This window comes from Mytilus edulis, chromosome 6 (assembly GCF_963676685.1).
Source record: "Mytilus edulis chromosome 6, xbMytEdul2.2, whole genome shotgun sequence".
Taxonomy (NCBI): domain Eukaryota; kingdom Metazoa; phylum Mollusca; class Bivalvia; order Mytilida; family Mytilidae; genus Mytilus; species Mytilus edulis.
In genome coordinates, this window is record NC_092349.1 from 23,911,082 (window position 1) to 23,933,439 (window position 22,358).

The 22,358-nt window shown below is 31.7% G+C and overlaps 1 pseudogene; it reads right to left on the reverse strand.

Annotated features, from left to right (window-relative positions):
- Positions 1–536: 536 nt before the first annotated feature.
- Positions 537–20,664, reverse strand: LOC139526289 (uncharacterized; annotated as a pseudogene).
- Positions 20,665–22,358: the final 1,694 nt, after the last annotated feature.

Here is a 22,358-nt window from a genome sequence, read left to right on the forward strand (position 1 = left end):
CATCTACGCCAGGGACTTACAACCTTACGACTTTTCAAAGTGCGCCAGAGGGTTGCATCCTGTTCTGCAAATCATGTTCTGCTAAAATTAAATGCATGTATTTGATAAAGCCAAAATGAAATTTAAAAAAATAGAATTCCTAAGTTAGTATGTATGCCATTTCATAAAAAAAATTTGATTGAATGAACATTATTACAAAACTAACTGACAGTAAATTGAGTTTATATCTATCATTAAATCACATTGGCATACAATATAGTAATTTCATATTTATTACAAAACATGAAACACTCAAACTTCTTGAAATGATTCCAATGTGAAAGTTCATGCTTGCTTGCCTAGAATTGGTTTGTTAAAAGGACTTTATAAATATTTTGCCACACACCTTTAGAAGTAGTTTTTAAAAAGTTATCACTTTGCAGTAAAGATATATATACATTGTAGGTGGGGCATACAAATCTTACTGTATTAATGGTGTCCTATCACAATGAATTCTAGTTCTGAGGTTTCCAAATTAGCTGTATAGATTGTACATGTACATACATGCATAGACTTTCCAAAAAAGATGAAACAAGAATGTGTCCACAGTACACGGATGCCCCACTCGCACTATCATTTTCTATGTCTAGTGGACCATGAAATTGGAATAAAGTCTCTAATTTGGCATTAAAATTAAAATGATCTTATCATAGGGAACATGTATACTACGTTTCAAGTTGATTGGACTTCAACTTCATCAAAAACTACCTTGACCAAAAAACTTTAACCTGAAATTTGCACTATCATTTTCCATGTTCAGTGAACCGTAAAATTGGGGTCAAAACTCTAATAAGACATTACAATTAGAAAGATCATATCATATGGCACATGTATACTAAATTTCAAGTGGATTGGACTTCAACTTCATACAAAAACTACCTTCACCAAAATCTTTAACCTGAAGCGGGACAGACAGACTAACAAACGAATGAACCGAGGGACGAACAGACTTACAGACCAGAAAACATAATGCCCCTCTACTATTGTAGGTGGGGCATACAAATCTTACTGTTTTAGTGGTGTCCTATCACAATGAATTCTAGTTCTGAGGTTTCCAAATTAGCTGTATAGAAAATTTATTGTGAATATTTCTCAGATATATCTTTTTGTTTTGAAATATGTATGCTACAAATTTAAGTGCAGTCACTACAAATGTAGTTTATAAAAAAGATTAATCAAGTAAGATATTTAGCTCATAGAAAAGAATAACCAACATATCTTTTCAAGACAAAACACAATATAAATTGATACATTATAAACCTGATGGTGTACATTATGACAAGTTCAAACATTCTGTGCATATTAATCTGATAACAGCATTCCTGTAACAAAAACTTCTTTCGTCATGACTATTGAAATTTACTGTTCAGTTGCAAAAGCAGAAACAAATATAGAGGCAGTTTTGGTAGGAATGTTGAACTCTTGAAACAATAATTTAATTCCGTTTGCATCTCTACTGTTAGCTATCTGTAAGTGGGATAAAGATATTCCATTCTTTGCAAGTCTCATACAAGTATCTCTGCTCACAGTTTTGTTTTGCACTAAACTGTCATAAGTAGATTTGCAACTGCAATAGTAAATGCTATGTAGATCGATATATTTACAGTTATTCTTCATTTTTTGGTGAAATAAATGTTGAAGGGACTGTACGTCTTCTGTGGCATTGTGTGCACTGTATTCCATACCAACATACTTTAAAATAAGAGTTGATTGTTTGTAATTGTCTACTTCAATTCGGGGGAAAATCCTTTTTGCTAATTTAAGTGTGTCAAGAAATCCTGAAGTAACATTACAAAATGAAGAAAATAAATTGAATTCCTTCAATTTGTTTGACAAAATTGCCATGTCAAAATTACATATGTTATGTCCAACAAGGATTGGATTTGGAATTGTTTTTAAAAATTCAATAAAATCTAATATTGATTCATATTGGGATTTAGTATCCACTTCTTTTCCGTGCACATACATTTTATTTTTAGCCAGACAGCAGGTTATTCCGGTTACTTTTGAGGCTTCAAATGAAATATCGCATCTAGGTAAAACATAAGATTGATATAATTTCTTATCATGTACAGCTGCTGTCTGAGTAATATCACTTACTCTACTTAAACCTGTGGTTTCAAGATAAAAAAATGTGAAGGATTCTGTGCCGTCCAATTTCAATGGCGATGGTATAGTAATAGCCTCAGTATCTGAAAAACCTATTGTTGCAACTTCAGATTGATATGAAACCGGTTCATGAATATTTAGTCGCCTTTCTTTCTTATTCCTTTTTTTCTTTAGTTCAGTCCTTTTTTTCTTGAACTCACGACTTTGCCTCTTAATCTTTCTCTTGAGTTTTTCTGAATCAAGTTTCTTTGCAATACTTTTTGTATATTCTCCAGGTGAAAGAAGTGCAGCGTCATTCATCTGAAATATTATGATGTAAGAAGTACAGATTAAAATTTTTATAACTGACACATTTGTATGTGAGGCAAATGTAATGATTAAATTAAAACCGATGCAAACAAAGCAAAAAATATTATGTAGTAAATATTTTAAAGGTTAACCTAAAAAAATTAGTAAGAATCATATGCTTATACAAAAGCAAAAAGTTTGCTGCATGGTATCCCTGGGGGCTACTGACTAACCTTTAAGTATAACTATGCCAAATGAAACCCTGTTCTAACTAGTAAACATTGAAAGACATACCCTGTTCTAGACCCGCTCAAAAAATGTATACCCTGTTCTAGACCGGCTCAAAAAATGTATACCCTGTTCTAGACAGGCTCAAAAAATGTGTACCCTGTTCTAGACCCGCTCAAAAAATGTATACCCTGTTCTAGACACGTTTTTTTACTACAATCATACAATTCAACAAGGATTAAGAGTAAAGCAAAAAAAAAAGAAATCTAATCAACTCCTTTTGCTCCATAAAAAGTGAAATAAGTGGTCATGTTCTAGACAAATACTTTGTTTAAAAAAGATCCTGTTTTCACCAGGAGGGCATGAAAAAGATACCCTGTTCTAACCAGCTGGACATGAAAAAGAAGACCCTGTTCTGACCAGCCGGGCATGAAAAAGGGACCCTATTTTGGGGCACACTCATACCCCTAAAAATAAAGGAAGTAACCACTTCAATTGTAGTAATGCTGATGTAAAACTTTATGAAAATAATTTAATTTTGAATGTAACATGTCTTCTGATCAGTTGACGTTATTTTTTTATGAGCCCATAGACATATTTTAGTCATGTGACCATGACATCATCAACGTTTTTTATGGTTTTCTACGGTTTAAAATGGAATTTAGAATTAAATTATAAGAAATGACTGTAATATTTTTTCTGTCTATTCAAAATAACATACAAAATTTGGTGCACACTGTTAAATAACCTGCTATGCGCGTTATTCAGTGTGCATCAAATTTTTTATGTTATTTTTCTTCATAGACAGAAAAAATATTACAGTCATTCCTAAAATAAATTGTAAATGATTATGTATAAAAAAAAAATTGTAAAAACAAAATGTGGTATAATTGTCAATAAGACAATATATTGCTAAATTTTAAACAAAGTGGATTCAAGTCATTATAGGCATTTTTATAGTTGTCAACAATGAGGATACCAAAACTGTATAGTCGGCTACAAAAGGTAGCAATGGCTTTTCTTAGATTTATCAAGAATTATGAAAACCTACAAAAATTCACATTTACCTGTTCTAAGTAATTGTAACCTTCATTCTTTTGAAGCACAGCTGATGACACTCTACTTGCCAGGGATTGTGAACCACCATAGTGTCTGAAATATAAAAACATGTGTCACTCACATGATATTTTTCATTTACAATTGATGCATCCAATAATACAGCCGTTATACTTTTGCTATAGTTTTAGAAATTAAAAGTAAAAAATAGCATTTTTTCCCAATGTTTTATTTTTAGCTATGTCTGCCATTTTGGTTTGCAGGCAGGGTCAATGGATATATTTTTAATATCTAAATACTCTAATGATTATTTGTGGCCAAGTTTTCGTTAAATTTGTCTCAGTTGTTTCAGGAGAAGACATTTGTAAAAGTTTTATTTTTTTTGGGTTAGCTTTTACCATGCATGTGCATTTTTGTAACGGCGACTTATTTTTAAATCTCACTTTGCTAACATATATTGCTGTTTACAATTTATCACTATCTATAATAATATTCAAAATAATAACAGAAAAAAAAATCCTTAAAATTTCTTATTCAGGAGTAACCCTAATAATAGTTCTGGCCATAATAAAAACATGTGTTATTTCTATTTTTAACTTAACAATATTATAGAAACTTTACTCACTTGTATTTTGGAGCTTTCGTTGCTACAGAATGGTTGAAGCTCTCATTAGCCTGTGTGGATCCTAAATTTTTGAGTGAAGATGCTTTGCTCTTATATTTCTCTATAAGATTCTCTAAATCTCTCCTCAAATCTTCACTAATCAGAGGCTTTCCATTAGGAAGACTTTTATATCTAAATAAACAAAATTTCTTTAAATCTTAAGGTAATTTAATCAAGCTAAACTATTACACAAGTATTACTTATGTGTTCAATATGGTTGGTATTGACATGAATGTATGTAAAGTTTGTATTGCATAAGGATATATGCCCTATCTGCTTATAGTTTGTAATAACAGATTAAGATGACATATGTCATTTAGCTGAATATGATTATTATTTTTTTACATTTATGACTAGGTAAAAATGTGTATAGGCCCTGTGTCAAAGACCATACCTTTACAGATTATTTTTTTTTCTCCAATTTGTTATTGGATGGAGAGTTGTCTCATTGACACTCATACCACATCTTCTTATATCTTATATACAATAAATGTTTACATATTTAATAATGTTAGCATTTGTTTGTACAGTTGAACTATAATTATGTTTTTTAAAGTTATTTTTATATGAACTAGTTTTTTTTTTTTTTAAATTTTCATTACAATTAAAAATTTGCAAAAATTAAATGACCTAACTGCTAGCAGAAAACCTCAAGTACAAGGGGGGTGTTCCGGGGGTTGGACCCCGTTTTTTTGGCAGATCAAAGCATTTGAATGGGGGCATATACTTGGAAGCCCTCTTTACTCTGGGTTGGGAACCCTCTCATTTTTAAAATGGCTGGATCTACGCCTAAAAATATTAATGTTTTCAGGTAAAAAAGTGATGTGGTTATTGTGAATGAGACAGCAATGTTACAATATAAAAAAAACCATAAAAAATCATCATGAGTCATGCATACTTGAAAGATATAGGATCATCTTTAAATGTACACCAGTCTACTGCACCACACAATTCATGATCTCCAAAGACATGGGCAACAATTCTGGAAAGACCCTCATCAATTTCAAGTTCACTACTGCTGTTCTGTGTTATAGCATACATGAAACATCGGTTCAAATAGGGAATAACCTCTCCTGGCTTCAGCTCCTTGTGCATACAAAATCATATAATTTATCATTACATCAGTTGTAACTTAAAATCAGGGTGTTAAATGAATAATTAAATTTAAGTTAGTTTGACTAAAACTGCACAGGGATGAAAAATCTCTTTTTTATCTAATATTGATTGATTGAACCTAAATAGAACCCCTTTTTTCTGAGAGGAAGAATTTGGTTGATTATATAGGAAATCACTGTTGCATGACCAGAGTGTCCCCTCTAAGGCAGTCAGTGGTCCCCTACCTATGAAAATTTCTGGATCCACCACTGGCCCACTGAAATGCCAATCCAGTGAACATTTACATTTATACATGAAGTGCTCAACAATAAATGTTATAATATGATTTGCTCAACATAGGTGAGGGTGTTAATGAGGGTCATATAATAGAAAATTATGGGCCAAAAAATAAAAGAATAGAGGGGAATGGACAAAATAATAAAGATTAGGGAATAATGAGGTGCTGAAAAATAAAGATCAGATAATAGAGAAAGTTGCATAAAAAAAAAGAATACAGAATTGAAGGTTAACTTTGACCATGCATGTGCATTTTTGTAACGGCGACTTATTTTTAAATCTCATTTTGCTAACATATATTGCTGTTTACAATTTATCACTATCTATAATAATATTCAAAATAATAACAGAAAAAAAAATCCTTAAAATTTCTTATTCAGGAGTAACCCTAATAATAGTTCTGGCCATAATAAAAACATGTGTTATTTCTATTTTTAACTTAACAATATTATAGAAACTTTACTCACTTGTATTTTGGAGCTTTCGTTGCTACAGAATGGTTGAAGCTCTCATTAGCCTGTGTGGATCCTAAATTTCTGAGTGAAGATGCTTTGCTCTTATATTTCTCTATAAGATTCTCTAAATCTCTCCTCAAATCTTCACTAATCAGAGGCTTTCCATTAGGAAGACTTTTATATCTAAATAAACAAAATTTCTAAAAATCTTAAGGTAATTTAATCAAGCTAAACTATTACACAAGTATTACTTATGTGTTCAATATGGTTGGTATTGACATGAATGTATGTAAAGTTTGTATTGCATAAGGATATATGCCCTATCTGCTTATAGTTTGTAATAACAGATTAAGATGACATATGTCATTTAGCTGAATATGATTATTATTTTTTTACATTTATGACTAGGTAAAAATGTGTATAGGCCCTGTGTCAAAGACCATACCTTTACAGATTATTTTTTTTTCTCCAATTTGTTATTGGATGGAGAGTTGTCTCATTGACACTCATACCACATCTTCTTATATCTTATATACAATAAATGTTTACATATTTAATAATGTTAGCATTTGTTTGTACAGTTGAACTATAATTATGTTTTTTAAAGTTATTTTTATATGAACTAGTTTTTTTTTTTTTTAAATTTTCATTACAATTAAAAATTTGCAAAAATTAAATGACCTAACTGCTAGCAGAAAACCTCAAGTACAAGGGGGGTGTTCCGGGGGTTGGACCCCGTTTTTTTGGCAGATCAAAGCATTTGAATGGGGGCATATACTTGGAAGCCCTCTTTACTCTGGGTTGGGAACCCTCTCATTTTTAAAATGGCTGGATCTACGCCTAAAAATATTAATGTTTTCAGGTAAAAAAGTGATGTGGTTATTGTGAATGAGACAGCAATGTTACAATATAAAAAAAACCATAAAAAATCATCATGAGTCATGCATACTTGAAAGATATAGGATCATCTTTAAATGTACACCAGTCTACTGCACCACACAATTCATGATCTCCAAAGACATGGGCAACAATTCTGGAAAGACCCTCATCAATTTCAAGTTCACTACTGCTGTTCTGTGTTATAGCATACATGAAACATCGGTTCAAATAGGGAATAACCTCTCCTGGCTTCAGCTCCTTGTGCATACAAAATCATATAATTTATCATTACATCAGTTGTAACTTAAAATCAGGGTGTTAAATGAATAATTAAATTTAAGTTAGTTTGACTAAAACTGCACAGGGATGAAAAATCTCTTTTTTATCTAATATTGATTGATTGAACCTAAATAGAACCCCTTTTTTCTGAGAGGAAGAATTTGGTTGATTATATAGGAAATCACTGTTGCATGACCAGAGTGTCCCCTCTAAGGCAGTCAGTGGTCCCCTACCTATGAAAATTTCTGGATCCACCACTGGCCCACTGAAATGCCAATCCAGTGAACATTTACATTTATACATGAAGTGCTCAACAATAAATGTTATAATATGATTTGCTCAACATAGGTGAGGGTGTTAATGAGGGTCATATAATAGAAAATTATGGGCCAAAAAATAAAAGAATAGAGGGGAATGGACAAAATAATAAAGATTAGGGAATAATGAGGTGCTGAAAAATAAAGATCAGATAATAGAGAAAGTTGCATAAAAAAAAAGAATACAGAATTGAAGGTTAACTTTGACCATGCATGTGCATTTTTGTAACGGCGACTTATTTTTAAATCTCATTTTGCTAACATATATTGCTGTTTACAATTTATCACTATCTATAATAATATTCAAAATAATAACAGAAAAAAAAATCCTTAAAATTTCTTATTCAGGAGTAACCCTAATAATAGTTCTGGCCATAATAAAAACATGTGTTATTTCTATTTTTAACTTAACAATATTATAGAAACTTTACTCACTTGTATTTTGGAGCTTTCGTTGCTACAGAATGGTTGAAGCTCTCATTAGCCTGTGTGGATCCTAAATTTCTGAGTGAAGATGCTTTGCTCTTATATTTCTCTATAAGATTCTCTAAATCTCTCCTCAAATCTTCACTAATCAGAGGCTTTCCATTAGGAAGACTTTTATATCTAAATAAACAAAATTTCTAAAAATCTTAAGGTAATTTAATCAAGCTAAACTATTACACAAGTATTACTTATGTGTTCAATATGGTTGGTATTGACATGAATGTATGTAAAGTTTGTATTGCATAAGGATATATGCCCTATCTGCTTATAGTTTGTAATAACAGATTAAGATGACATATGTCATTTAGCTGAATATGATTATTATTTTTTTACATTTATGACTAGGTAAAAATGTGTATAGGCCCTGTGTCAAAGACCATACCTTTACAGATTATTTTTTTTTCTCCAATTTGTTATTGGATGGAGAGTTGTCTCATTGACACTCATACCACATCTTCTTATATCTTATATACAATAAATGTTTACATATTTAATAATGTTAGCATTTGTTTGTACAGTTGAACTATAATTATGTTTTTTAAAGTTATTTTTATATGAACTAGTTTTTTTTTTTTTTAAATTTTCATTACAATTAAAAATTTGCAAAAATTAAATGACCTAACTGCTAGCAGAAAACCTCAAGTACAAGGGGGGTGTTCCGGGGGTTGGACCCCGTTTTTTTGGCAGATCAAAGCATTTGAATGGGGGCATATACTTGGAAGCCCTCTTTACTCTGGGTTGGGAACCCTCTCATTTTTAAAATGGCTGGATCTACGCCTAAAAATATTAATGTTTTCAGGTAAAAAAGTGATGTGGTTATTGTGAATGAGACAGCAATGTTACAATATAAAAAAAACCATAAAAAATCATCATGAGTCATGCATACTTGAAAGATATAGGATCATCTTTAAATGTACACCAGTCTACTGCACCACACAATTCATGATCTCCAAAGACATGGGCAACAATTCTGGAAAGACCCTCATCAATTTCAAGTTCACTACTGCTGTTCTGTGTTATAGCATACATGAAACATCGGTTCAAATAGGGAATAACCTCTCCTGGCTTCAGCTCCTTGTGCATACAAAATCATATAATTTATCATTACATCAGTTGTAACTTAAAATCAGGGTGTTAAATGAATAATTAAATTTAAGTTAGTTTGACTAAAACTGCACAGGGATGAAAAATCTCTTTTTTTATCTAATATTGATTGATTGAACCTAAATACAGATGGGTGCGGTCCTAACCTTGACAAAAGTTAACTTAGAGTTAACTTGTTGACTGCTTTCTAAGTTAACTTGAGAATTTTTAAGCAGTCAAGCAAGTTAACTTCGTCGTTGGTGGACCAGACCTACGGTCTGCTTTTTTAGGACTGCTGCAGACCTATCGACAAGTCTGCTCCAGACCAGACCTGTGGACAAGTCTGCTTTTGACCAGTCCTGAGGACAGGTCTGCCCCAGACCAGACCTGTGGACAAGTCTGCTTTTGACCAGTCCTAAGGACAGGTCTGCCTCAGACCAGACCTGTGGACAGGTCTGCTCCTGACCAGACCTGAGGACAGGTCTGCTTTTGACCAGACCTGTGGACAAGTCTGCTATTGACCAGACCTGAGGACAGGTCTGCTTATGACAGATTATCGTTATAAGAGTTTTCATATCAGACTTGAGCTTTCATTAAAATATGTAAACAACATTCGCATTGTTTTTCCACAGATATCATTTATTATTTACTCGCTAGACTCTACTAGATATTATACAAATGCTCTCTTTTATTTGATATACATGTATTTTTATATAAATAAAAAATGGCTATACGATCACACAGAGTTTTTTTTTATTAGAAGGCGGATAGAAAGGTTATCCAACGCATCGGAACAATATTCTTATATCACGGGATATCGGCAACATTGTCTACGTTACTTCGTTCCCCGTTGTTTACCTGTCCCTTCCTAAATTTTACTTTATGCATAAATTTATACTTGCATGGATATTTCATTGATATTCAACTTGTTTGCATTGGATTTACTATTCTATTTCCCGCAGAATATTCTAACAGAAATTGTACAGTGTCCGTAAGCATACGATGTGGTAAAACTATCAACAATCTCGTCAAATTCGTCAGATTTATCGAGAGATTTGTCATTGCCGATATTTATATGGGACGTCCTAAAATTATACTCTGTCAATGCGCACTTTAATGAAATAGTTGCCACTTGACGTTTAACTATAAACAAAATCAATCAACCGACATAATAGATTCCAAGAAGAGAACCTCGTATACTTTTTTTTATTAAATCATTGTAAATAGTACAAATGAATTCAGACATGTCAGTGTTGGTACTTTGATGATGTGGCATAATAGTTTTGTTTTACACGTACACCATCATGAACTCCTATATATGATGTGACTGTTATTATAAATAAAGAGATGAAATTCTGACATTCTCAATTTATTCAGAATATTTTTTGCATTAATGGTTTTCCAATATTATTGATTACGTGTACATTTACGGTCCTACTAAAATGTGAACAGGAGCGCCAGGAGAAGACATTAAGGCGCTCGGTACAATGGTATGCGGGTATATAGATTTGCAAATAAAAGTGCACATATGATCAGTTTTGGTCAAATAGTTTTGTTTTCCAAGTCAGCATGAGGTATTAAAACTACTGAAATTTTGTTACGTATCAATATTTTGAATAAAAGAAGGACACGCTGGTATCCTAAATTTATGCGAACAAAAATTTGTTGTTATTAAATTGCAATATTGCTGTCCATTGTCATGATTATATTATACAATGATTCCTGACATAAAAAATATGGCTGATTAATACTATGCGGGTACGTCATGGTGTATATAGATTTACAAATTAAAGTGCACATATGGTCAGTTTTGGTAATGCGGTCAAATAATTTTGTTGTACAAGTCAGCTGGAGGTATCAAAACTACTGAAATTTTGTTACGTATCAATATTTTGAATAAAATGAGGACATGCTGGTATCCTAAATTTATGTGAACAAAAATTTGTTGTTATTATATTGCAATATTGCTGTCCATTGTCATGATTGTATTATACATTGATTCTGGCATAAAAAATATGGCTGATTAACTATGCGGGTATATAGATTTACAAATTAAAGTGCACAAATGGTCAGTTTTGGTGGATGCGGTCAAATAATTTTGTTGTACAAGTCAACTGGAGGTATCAAAACTACTGAAATTTTGTTATGATCAATATTTTGAATAAAATGAGGACATGCTGGTATCCTAAATATATGCGAACAAAAATTTGTTGTTATTATATTGCAATATTGCTGTCCATTGTCATGATTGTATTATACATTGAATCCTGACATAAAAAATATGGCTGATTTACTATGCGGGTATATAGATTTACAAATTAAAGTGCATATATGGTAAGTTTTGGTGGATGCGGTCAAATAATTTTGTTGTAAAAGTCAACTGGAGGCATTAAAACTACTGAAATTTTGTTACGTATCAGTATTTTAAGTAAAAAGAGGACATGCTGGCACCCTTAATTTAGGTGAACAAAAATTTGTTGTTATTATATTGCAATATTGCTGTCCATTGTCATGATTGTATTATACATTGAATCCTGACATTAAAAATAAGGCTGATTTACTATGCTGGTATATAGATTTACAATTTAAAGTTCACATATGGTCAGTTTTGGTAATGTGGTCAAATAATTTTGTTGTACAAGTCAGCTGGAGGTATCAAAACTACTGAAATTTTGTTACGTATCAATATTTTGAATAAAATGAGGACATGCTGGTATCCTAAATTTATGCGAACCAAAATTTTTTGTTATTATATTGCAATTTTGCTGTCCATTGTCATGATTGTATTATACATTGAATCCTGACATCAAAAATGTGGCTGATTTACTATGCGGTGATATAGATTTACAAATTAAAGTGCATATATGGTAAGTTTTGGTGGATGCGGTCAAATAATTTTGTTGTACAAGTCAGCTGGAGGTATCAAAACTACTGAAATTTTGTTACGTATCAATATTTTGAATAAAATGAGGACATGCTGGTATCCTTAATTTAGGTGAACAAAAATTTGTTGTTATTATATTGCAATATTGCTGTCCATTGTCATGATTGTATTATACATTGAATCCTGACATTAAAAATAAGGCTGATTTACTATGCTGGTATATAGATTTACAATTTAAAGTTCACATATGGTCAGTTTTGGTAATGTGGTCAAATAATTTTGTTGTACAAGTCAGCTGGAGGTATCAAAACTACTGAAATTTTGTTACGTATCAATATTTTGAATAAAATGAGGACATGCTGGTATCCTAAATTTATGCGAACCAAAATTTTTTGTTATTATATTGCAATTTTGCTGTCCATTGTCATGATTGTATTATACATTGAATCCTGACATCAAAAATTTGGCTGATTTACTATGCGGGTATATAGATTTACAAATTAAAGTGCATATATGGTAAGTTTTGGTGGATGCAGTCAAATAATTTTGTTGTACAAGTCAGCTGGAGGTATCAAAACTACTGAAATTTTGTTACGTATCAATATTTTGAATAAAATGAGGACATGCTGGTATCCTTAATTTAGGTGAACAAAAATTTGTTGTTATTATATTGCAATATTGCTGTCCATTGTCATGATTGTATTATACATTGAATCCTGACATTAAAAATAAGGCTGATTTACTATGCTGGTATATAGATTTACAATTTAAAGTTCACATATGGTCAGTTTTGGTAATGTGGTCAAATAATTTTGTTGTACAAGTCAGCTGGAGGTATCAAAACTACTGAAATTTTGTTACGTATCAATATTTTGAATAAAATGAGGACATGCTGAATTCCTAAATTTATGCGAACCAAAATTTTTTGTTATTATATAGCAATTTTGCTGTCCATTGTCATGATTGTATTATACATTGAATCCTGACATCAAAAATGTGGCTGATTTACTATGCGGGTATATAGATTTACAAATTAAAGTGCACATATGGTCAGTTTTGGTGGATGCGGTCAAATAATTTTGTTGTACAAGTCAACTGGAGGTATCAAAACTACTGAAATTTTGTTACGTATCAGTATTTTGTGTAAAAAGAGGACATGCTGGTACCCTTAATTTAGGCGAACAAAAATTTGTTGTTATTATTTTGCAATATTGCTGTCCATTGTCATGATTGTATTATACATTGAATCCTGACATTAAAAATAAGGCTGATTTTCTATGCTGGTATATAGATTTACAATTTAAAGTTCACATATGGTCAGTTTGGTACTGTGGTCAAATAATTTTGTTGTACAAGTCAGCTGGAGGTATCAAAACTACTGAAATTTTGTTACGTATCAATATTTTGAATAAAATGAGGACATGCTGGTATCCTAAATTTATGCGAACCAAAATATTTTGTTATTATATTGCAATTTTGCTGTCCATTGTCATGATTGTATTATACATTGAATCCTGACATAAAAAATATGGCTGATTAACTATGCGGGTATATAGATTTACAAATTAAAGTGCACATATGGTCAGTTTTGGTGGATGCGGTCAAATAATTTTGTTGTACAAGTCAACTGGAGGTATCAAAACTGCTGAAATTTTGTTACGTATCAATATTTTGAATAAAATGAGGACATGCTGGTATCCTAAATTTATGCGAACAAAAATTTGTTGTTATTATATTGCAATATTGCTGTCCATTGTCATGATTGTATTATACATTGAATCCTGACATAAAAAATATGGCTGATTTACTATGCGGGTATATAGATTTACAAATTAAAGTGCATATATGGTCAGTTTTGGTGGATGCGGTCAAATAATTTTGTTGTACAAGTCAACTGGAGGCATCAAAACTACTGAAATTTTGTTACGTATCAGTATTTTAAGTAAAAAGAGGACATGCTGGCACCCTTAATTTAGGCGAACAAAAATTTGTTGTTATTATATTGCAATATTGCTGTCCATTGTCATGATTGTATTATACATTGAATCCTGACATAAAAAATATGGCTGATTTACTATGCGGGTATATAGATTTACAAATTAAAGTGCATATATGGTCAGTTTTGGTGGATGCGGTCAAATAATTTTGTTGTACAAGTCAACTGGAGGCATCAAAACTACTGAAATTTTGTTACGTATCAGTATTTTGAGTAAAAAGAAGACATGCTGGCACCCTTAATTTAGGCGAACAAAAATTTGTAGTCATTATTTAAATGAATTAAACTATTGCTGATTGTGGCTGCATAGTTCAAGGATGTATAACTAACAAGGACGTATACACCTAACATTAAATATACTTCTTTTCAAAAATATACATAATATGATTGAATTTGATCTCGGAATATATATATATATATGCAGTACCTGTTATCACTGGTTATCATTGTAACCGAGATCGTTTTTATAATAGATAGATTGTCAGATCACAGATAAATTTGTGTTACGTTCTGTGCGTACTTATTTTCAATTATTTGTGTTTAATCCTGTTCATAAAACGGAAGTATTAATTTTCAAATTACTTTATTTTCGATGTATATACTACGAAACAAAGATATTAAAAATATTTTTTTTTAAATCAACGAAGAGCGGTCCTGGTTACAAGTTAACTTAGTGTTGACCAGACCAGTCAAAAGTTAACTTGGGAACAGGTCTGGTTTTGATCGGATTTGTTCAAGCAGAAGTTAACTTTGTGGCAGGACCGGTTTCCAAGTTAACTTATGTTAACTTTATGACAGGACTGGTTCCGAAGTTAACTTATGTTAACTTATGACAGGACTGGTTCGAAGTTAACTTATATCAATAGCGGACCTGTTTCTAAGTTAACTTTTTGGCAGACATAAAAACAGTCCTAGGTCCAAGTCCGCTTTTCAAGTTAACTAGATTTTGGTCCTAGGACTGGTCAGAGCAGTCCTATATTCGGTCACAGGTTAACTTTGACCAGTCCAAATGACTGGTTATCAAGTTAACTTGCTGTACAGGTTAGGAGTGCACCCATCTGTAGAACCCCTTTTTTCTGAGAGGAAGAATTTGGTTGATTATATAGGAAATCACTGTTGCATGACCAGAGTGTCCCCTCTAAGGCAGTCAGTGGTCCCCTACCTATGAAAATTTCTGGATCCACCACTGGCCCACTGAAATGCCAATCCAGTGAACATTTACATTTATACATGAAGTGCTCAACAATAAATGTTATAATATGATTTGCTCAACATAGGTGAGGGTGTTAATGAGGGTCATATAATAGAAAATTATGGGCCAAAAAATAAAAGAATAGAGGGGAATGGACAAAATAATAAAGATTAGGGAATAATGAGGTGCTGAAAAATAAAGATCAGATAATAGAGAAAGTTGCATAAAAAAAAAGAATAGAGAATTGAAGGATCCCCTTTTAGATCCTCATAGCTAAGATAAGAGCACAAAAAACCAATATGACTGAAAACATAACTTTCATTACCTTTTAGACAATTCAATCATTGATTTTGTTATTCCCTTTGTAGTGTGATTTTGGTCGTCCTTTTTCTTCAAGTTTTCAAAGTCCAGTTTCAGTTTTAACATGGTAGTAGAATCATTGTCAGCATGAATTACATCAATCGGGCATTCATTATCATTCATCTTATGTGCCATGGAAACAGCCATATCTGGTTCCATAGACTTGCTAGACCCATACCAATTTCTACAGCAGTCATGACTTGGAACTGTGTCTTTCTTTCCCTCATGATGCTCACAAAATTTACAACTTTTACTTCTGATATCATAACAGGTCACTTTCCCTGTTTGCTTTCCTGTCATTGAAGCATGTCCTGTAATTCAATTTGAAATTACATAGTTTGGTAGAAATTTTATTTGTTAGAAATAGACTAAATATTTATTTAAAATATGAATAGAAAATCATGTAGGATTGGATCAGTCAGCCAGAAAGAATAAAACTCAATAAATCTAAAATAGAGACTGTATACATGTATATATACTTAGTACTTCTATGAAGTATAGAAATTCTCTATAACAGTAGAAATATTTGTCAACATGAATCAATAGTCTAAATTTGTATATAACATCTGATTCTGTATTAAATATTTTGAACTTGAATCTAAATGCATCTAAGCTAGCAGGTCTACAAATGTTCATTCATTACATTATTTTTAGGTTGACCAGATGGTAGTACTACTAGTATACTGATATATAAGTGAGAATCTCATACATAAAACATATATATATATATATATTGTATGTCATATAATGTGAAATATTGAATGGACATATAGTTTGTTGTATACCCATCAGGGGCGGATACAGCCATTTAAAAAAAAGGGGGGGATTGGTTACAACCCTTGGATACCCCAATGTCCATTAATAATTGAAATTTATATATATACTATAGTATTTTTATCGGATTGTGATAACAGGTTTTGATCTTTTTAGACAATTGTACCAACAAATATAAATAATGCAAAGTTAAATAAAGTGAAAACTTTTTTCTTATTTAGCCATCATTGCCATGGCGTAGTCAGTTTATCTTTGATCTATGGCTTTTAATGTCCCCCTCCGGTATCTTTCATCCCTCTTTTACAAAGTCAAGTTTACCTGTTAAGCTATTGTAATTAAATCCGGATCCCCGTTTCTGCCAACCTGCATCAAAACTGACCTCAAGCTCCAACTCCTAAAATTCATGATTTTTTTAAAATTAGTCATTGCAATAAGGTAGTTAACAAATTGTTTAAATTTCTTAAATTTATATTGTTCATTTTAGCTTCATAGAAAAGAATTATAAAAAAAACAAACCAGTCAAAAATTTACAAATTTTATTAATCCCTTTGAAATAAATTTATTGATCTGTTTCAGCCCAATATTTAACATATATATTTATTATATATAGAAGTCTAAAAAAAAAAGACCAACCAGTAAATTTTTTTGATTTCTACCAGATCCTCTGGAATAGACGATACTATGCAGATAAGGAAAAAAATAATAAGTTTATATTTTTTGTGTACAAGATGTAATTTTGTCAGGTCCCTCCCCCTGAAGAAACAACGCATTAAATGTCTAGAAAAATATTCTTCAGTATTTTATATATATATATAATTGAATAAATAAATCTTGAATAGTATTACATTTGTAATTTCTGTGTCTTTAATAGCAGACTTTGCAGTGTAGGCTTTGCTCATTGTTTAAGGCCGTAGGGTGACCTATGGTTGATAATTCCTGTGTAATTTGGGTTCTGTGGAGAGATGTCTCATTGGCTACAACTTTTTCTTATTTTGATATTATGTATAAGTCAGCTTTGAAAGAGGTCCAGCAGTAGATTAAAATGTAAAGTCAAATTTATTATAATATGATATGTAGTATTACCTTATCTGCAGAAATTTCCTTTTCCAGTTGTTGGGCATTCTTACATGATTCTTCAGCAGCAGACACAAAGATTTTTCCATTTTCTTCTCATGTTTTTGGAAGCAAGATTTACTCATCACTGGCAAGTTACACTCTGTCAGAAAGTTTCTTATTTGTGCATATCCTAGGCCAGCATGTATCATTCCTACATGAAAGAAAACATTTTATGAAACAAAAATTACATTCAAATTGGTTTTAGCTTATTGACATGAGTAATTTCATAACATAAATAGAAGGAAATTGATTCATTTTGAATTAATAGTACAAAATGTACCTGATTACATATAACTCTTTGTTTTGTACAAAATGTAAAATTGAGAAATGAAGTTGGGAATGTATTAAAGCCCCACCATAGAGCAGAGAAGAGCCGAAGGCCACCAATGATTCTTCAATGTAGTGAGAAGCTCCTGTACCCGGAGGCGTCCTTCAGCTGGCCCCTAAGCAAATATCACTAACAATGGACTTCATACATAAGTTTGAATTCATATATTTTACAATTATTGTAATTTCTTGACATTTTAGATTATAGATGACTATGTGTTATGGGTTTCGTTCATTGTTGAAGGCTGTTCAGTGACCCACAGTGGCTAACTTTTACATCCTTTGGACTTTGATTGAAAGTTATCTTTTAGGCAATCATACCACATTTTCTAATTTTTATAATTATTCTCATAAGACTAGCAATAAGTACAATAGCATTTAGTGGCAGATCCAGAACTTTATGCAAGAGGGGGGGGGGGGGGGGGGGGCTGACTTACATAAGGGGACCACTCCAGTCACACTTCAGTGCTTCTCTATATTATTAATCAAATTTTTTCCCATGTAAGGCCTCCCCCCCCCTTCTGAATCCTCATTTGGCATTTCAATGATAATACCAATTAATTTGATACAAATTAAATGAGAACATCTATATCAAAGGCAAGAATAAATACAAATATTTGTATAATATAAATGTGTTTCCAAATTTTACATGATTAAGTTTTTGGTGTCAAAACTATCAGAAAATGACATAGTTTTATTTCAGAAGCTGCTCATTGTTGAAGGCTGTACGGTTACCTATAGTTTTTAATGTTTGTCGTCATTTTGGTCTTTTGTGGATAGTTGTCTCATGGGCAATAATACCACATATTCTATTTTATATGTATACAATGTTTATGAATTTGATATGATATATATATATATATGTGTTTGTATGTTTTGTATTGCTTGGTGTCAATCCAGTAATTTTGAATTTCAAACAAATAAAAATTACTTACTAATTACTTAGGGATGAAAAAAAAATATGTAAATTAAGTTTTTTATCCTACATTTAACTTTTGATGTGGTCCCTTACATGTACTAACTGTTTGCAACATTAAACCTTGATTTGATATTTTGTCATACATAATATATATTTATTTATGTGATGTAATATCATGTTAATGCGGGGGAAGACATCGTTATACTTGTATTGATTTTCCTGATTTAATAAAAACTTAGAAACTTGAACAAAATAAAAGGAAAAGTTTTAAAGAGTATTAAAAGAAAACTGGCAGTAACATATTTCAAAAAATGTTGAAACTGGCCTGAGACTACTATAAATAGTAGTATGAGAACAGTCACATAAATTTTGGTAAGCTTTGAAACTTTTGAAACTTTGAAAATAAAATTCCTTGTAGTACCTAACTTTTCAAACTTTAAAAATAAAATTCCTTGTAGTTTCACCTTTTTTCATTTTACATATAACTAGAGTTATGTTATGCTGTTACACAATTTAAACAGTAGACTAGGGATTATATTTTAGAATGGCTAGACATCAATAAGAATGACAATTGGAAGTTTATAACAACCTTGATTTACGCAGTCAATAAAATTCCTGACTTGACAAAGGAAATTTATAACTTTTTCATTTATGTAAACAATATACTGCACATTAATAACATTCATTGCAATTATTAATTTAAATATAAACTTTGAACAATCATTTTACCTTTTTGGTACTTGAAAATATCTTTTCTTATAGATAATTTATTGTAAAAGACTTTTTTGAAACGAAACATAATTTGGAGGATAATTCTAAATGGGAAAAAATCAGGGGAAGTAACTATACACACAATTATGTATTTAAAATTTATAGAAGTCAATCTCATCTTCTCTAAAATATTATCTACAGATACAATCTAACATAAATAGATATGTATGCAACATTTTTCTACTTTTGTGGGGTGAAATAGGAAATGTACACGATAATGTACAAGAGTTGTATTAAATGTAATAAACAGATAGCGATAAAACGGGAAAAAAGGTGTGATTATCGTAGTACGCTGTTTACATGCATTGGGGGTATGTCCTTTATTTGTACAGAAATAGAAATAAGTTTTGATTAAAAAAGTATTGATATATTTAATTATCGCTATTTTGTGCATTTTTCGTTTGATCTTTTTTTGTGATAATTTTCATATCATGCTACTCGCTTGAGATGGAATAATTATCACTAGAAACTAAGGAGGCCACGTGGCGTTGCTAACGAAATTGACATGAACATGATGAAATTGACAACGTCGTCATAGGTAAAATAGCGATAAATAGATTATCATTGGTCATCTCAACTCGATTGCTTTTCTCACTTTCGCTGTACCAGCTCAAGCGAGAAAATCAATCTCGTTGAGATGATCAACGATAATCTATAATTATCTACCTATAACTATCTTGGCAGTGATATTGAATGATCCAGTTGGGCCGACTTTTCCAGTTGGCACATCTGTCACTGTTCGGCATTCTTGGTTGGTGCACATTATGTGGAGATAACTGCCAAATCCTGTTGTTCTTTCATGGATGGTATCATGCAGGTGCAAAGGAACATTGCACCTACAACAGTACATCTTTTCCGCCAGGACACCCAATTCTACGATGCGTCTGCCAACTTGCCAATCATTGTCTATCACCATTCCTTCGATTTCATCCTCCACTTCCTCTTCAGCCCCGATATCGATGTAATTATGTTTTACATAAGTATGGTCATTAGTGTTTTGTAAGTTTATAGACCTGTTTAAATTTTTAAAAAAGTTCGAGCGTTTAGATTTTATTTTCGATTGGAACAAACCTCTCATTGTTGTTAATCAGCGTCTGTCACAGTATCCAAGGTAAACGATCTGTGTACACAGATGCTTGAAATTAAGGGCCGTAATAAAACGCATCAATGACACCAAGTGTATGTGTACGAGTTATTCCCCTTACCCCAGGTCTACCACCTTAAAAGGGGACTAGCTGCGAGATACATAAAAAAATCAAAGTACGATTTTCTTTGTTCGATCATAAATGAAAGCGAAATAGTATTGAAATTCGCTTTTATGAGCCACTATGGTTCATTCTGTCAATATACATCATGTACACGATTTACGCTAAGAATCATCGATGATGATTTATTCACTGTAGGTGACCCCTGAGGTAGAGATGGATTACACATGACTTATGAGTACTGAGTGTTTTAAAAACAAGAATGCCAGCTTTAACAGTGAAACAAGATTTCATTTAATTCGATCTATCTTTTTAATAAAGGTGAAATCGAAAATTAACTCGTTTTTTAATCTTTATCCCGAAATCAAACTGACATAGAAAAATCAATTTGCACGTTGACCATATCTATACATATATATACTTATGTTTATATCTTGTCATGAGACCATCGGTAGTGTTCGGAGTCATCTCGATATTGAATCAGATTGCGTCTAGACTCAAACACACACGAAATTCGGATATATAATATCTAGTATATGCATTACTATCTACATGTATTTATTAAATACTTGTTATTATTAAAATATGTGTTTAAGTGTGTTATGAATCAAATATGTGCGTTTGAGTCAAATGGATGAATTTGATTTTGACAGCTATTGCACCCCCCCCCCCCCCCCCCCCCCCCCGATATGACATTGTCATCGCGTGCGGATATACATTTTTGATCACTTAATAAGTCCACGCATCGAGAAATCGGTTCCTTTGCAGTTCATGCGAAACCCTATCAGTAAGCTACAATCACGTTTGTCTGACAGCAATTATACCAATATCGTATCCCACCTGTTGACACTGATCTATAACCTATATTCTTGTTCGCTTTTCTCCAGTTATTCTGGTTTATTTTCATAAAGAGACACACCTAGAATAATAACATTCCAAATATTCACTTAAATGAGTCCATTGAAGAAAACGAGGCAGTGATCTTATATTATAAAGACAAAATGGTGCATTATTACAAAACTTTTATGATTGCTTGAAACTTATTGCAAAAGATATGTAAACTGTACAGATCAGGTCAATAATTTTAATGACAATGAATGAGACCCTCGGATTTTCTTTTAACATTGTCTATGTCCGAAATGAAGTTATTGTATCAGATGTCAATATCTCAATGTTTTGTTTGAATAAAACGGCGTCTACAAATAGAATTGCAAGACTTTCTAGTTGCCTTGAGGTCAATTTAAACCATTCACATGACATTTAATACAAAAACGGGTTAAAAAATTAGAAATATAAACTTATTCGAAATTAAAATTTATCGATAACTTAGTGAAAAAGGAATGCATTTGTTTGGGTAACAAATGAATTGTACACTTCTTTTTAAAAACCATCTGACAAATTCGCTGCGTTGGTTTTCTATCTATTCTTATAGAAAAACGTAAAAGAAATTTATTTGACTTCTGTTAATTGGTTTCTGAAAAATTTGTAAAAGTTTAAAGAGACATTTATGTGATATTTTCGTCTCTGCTCTAATAATGG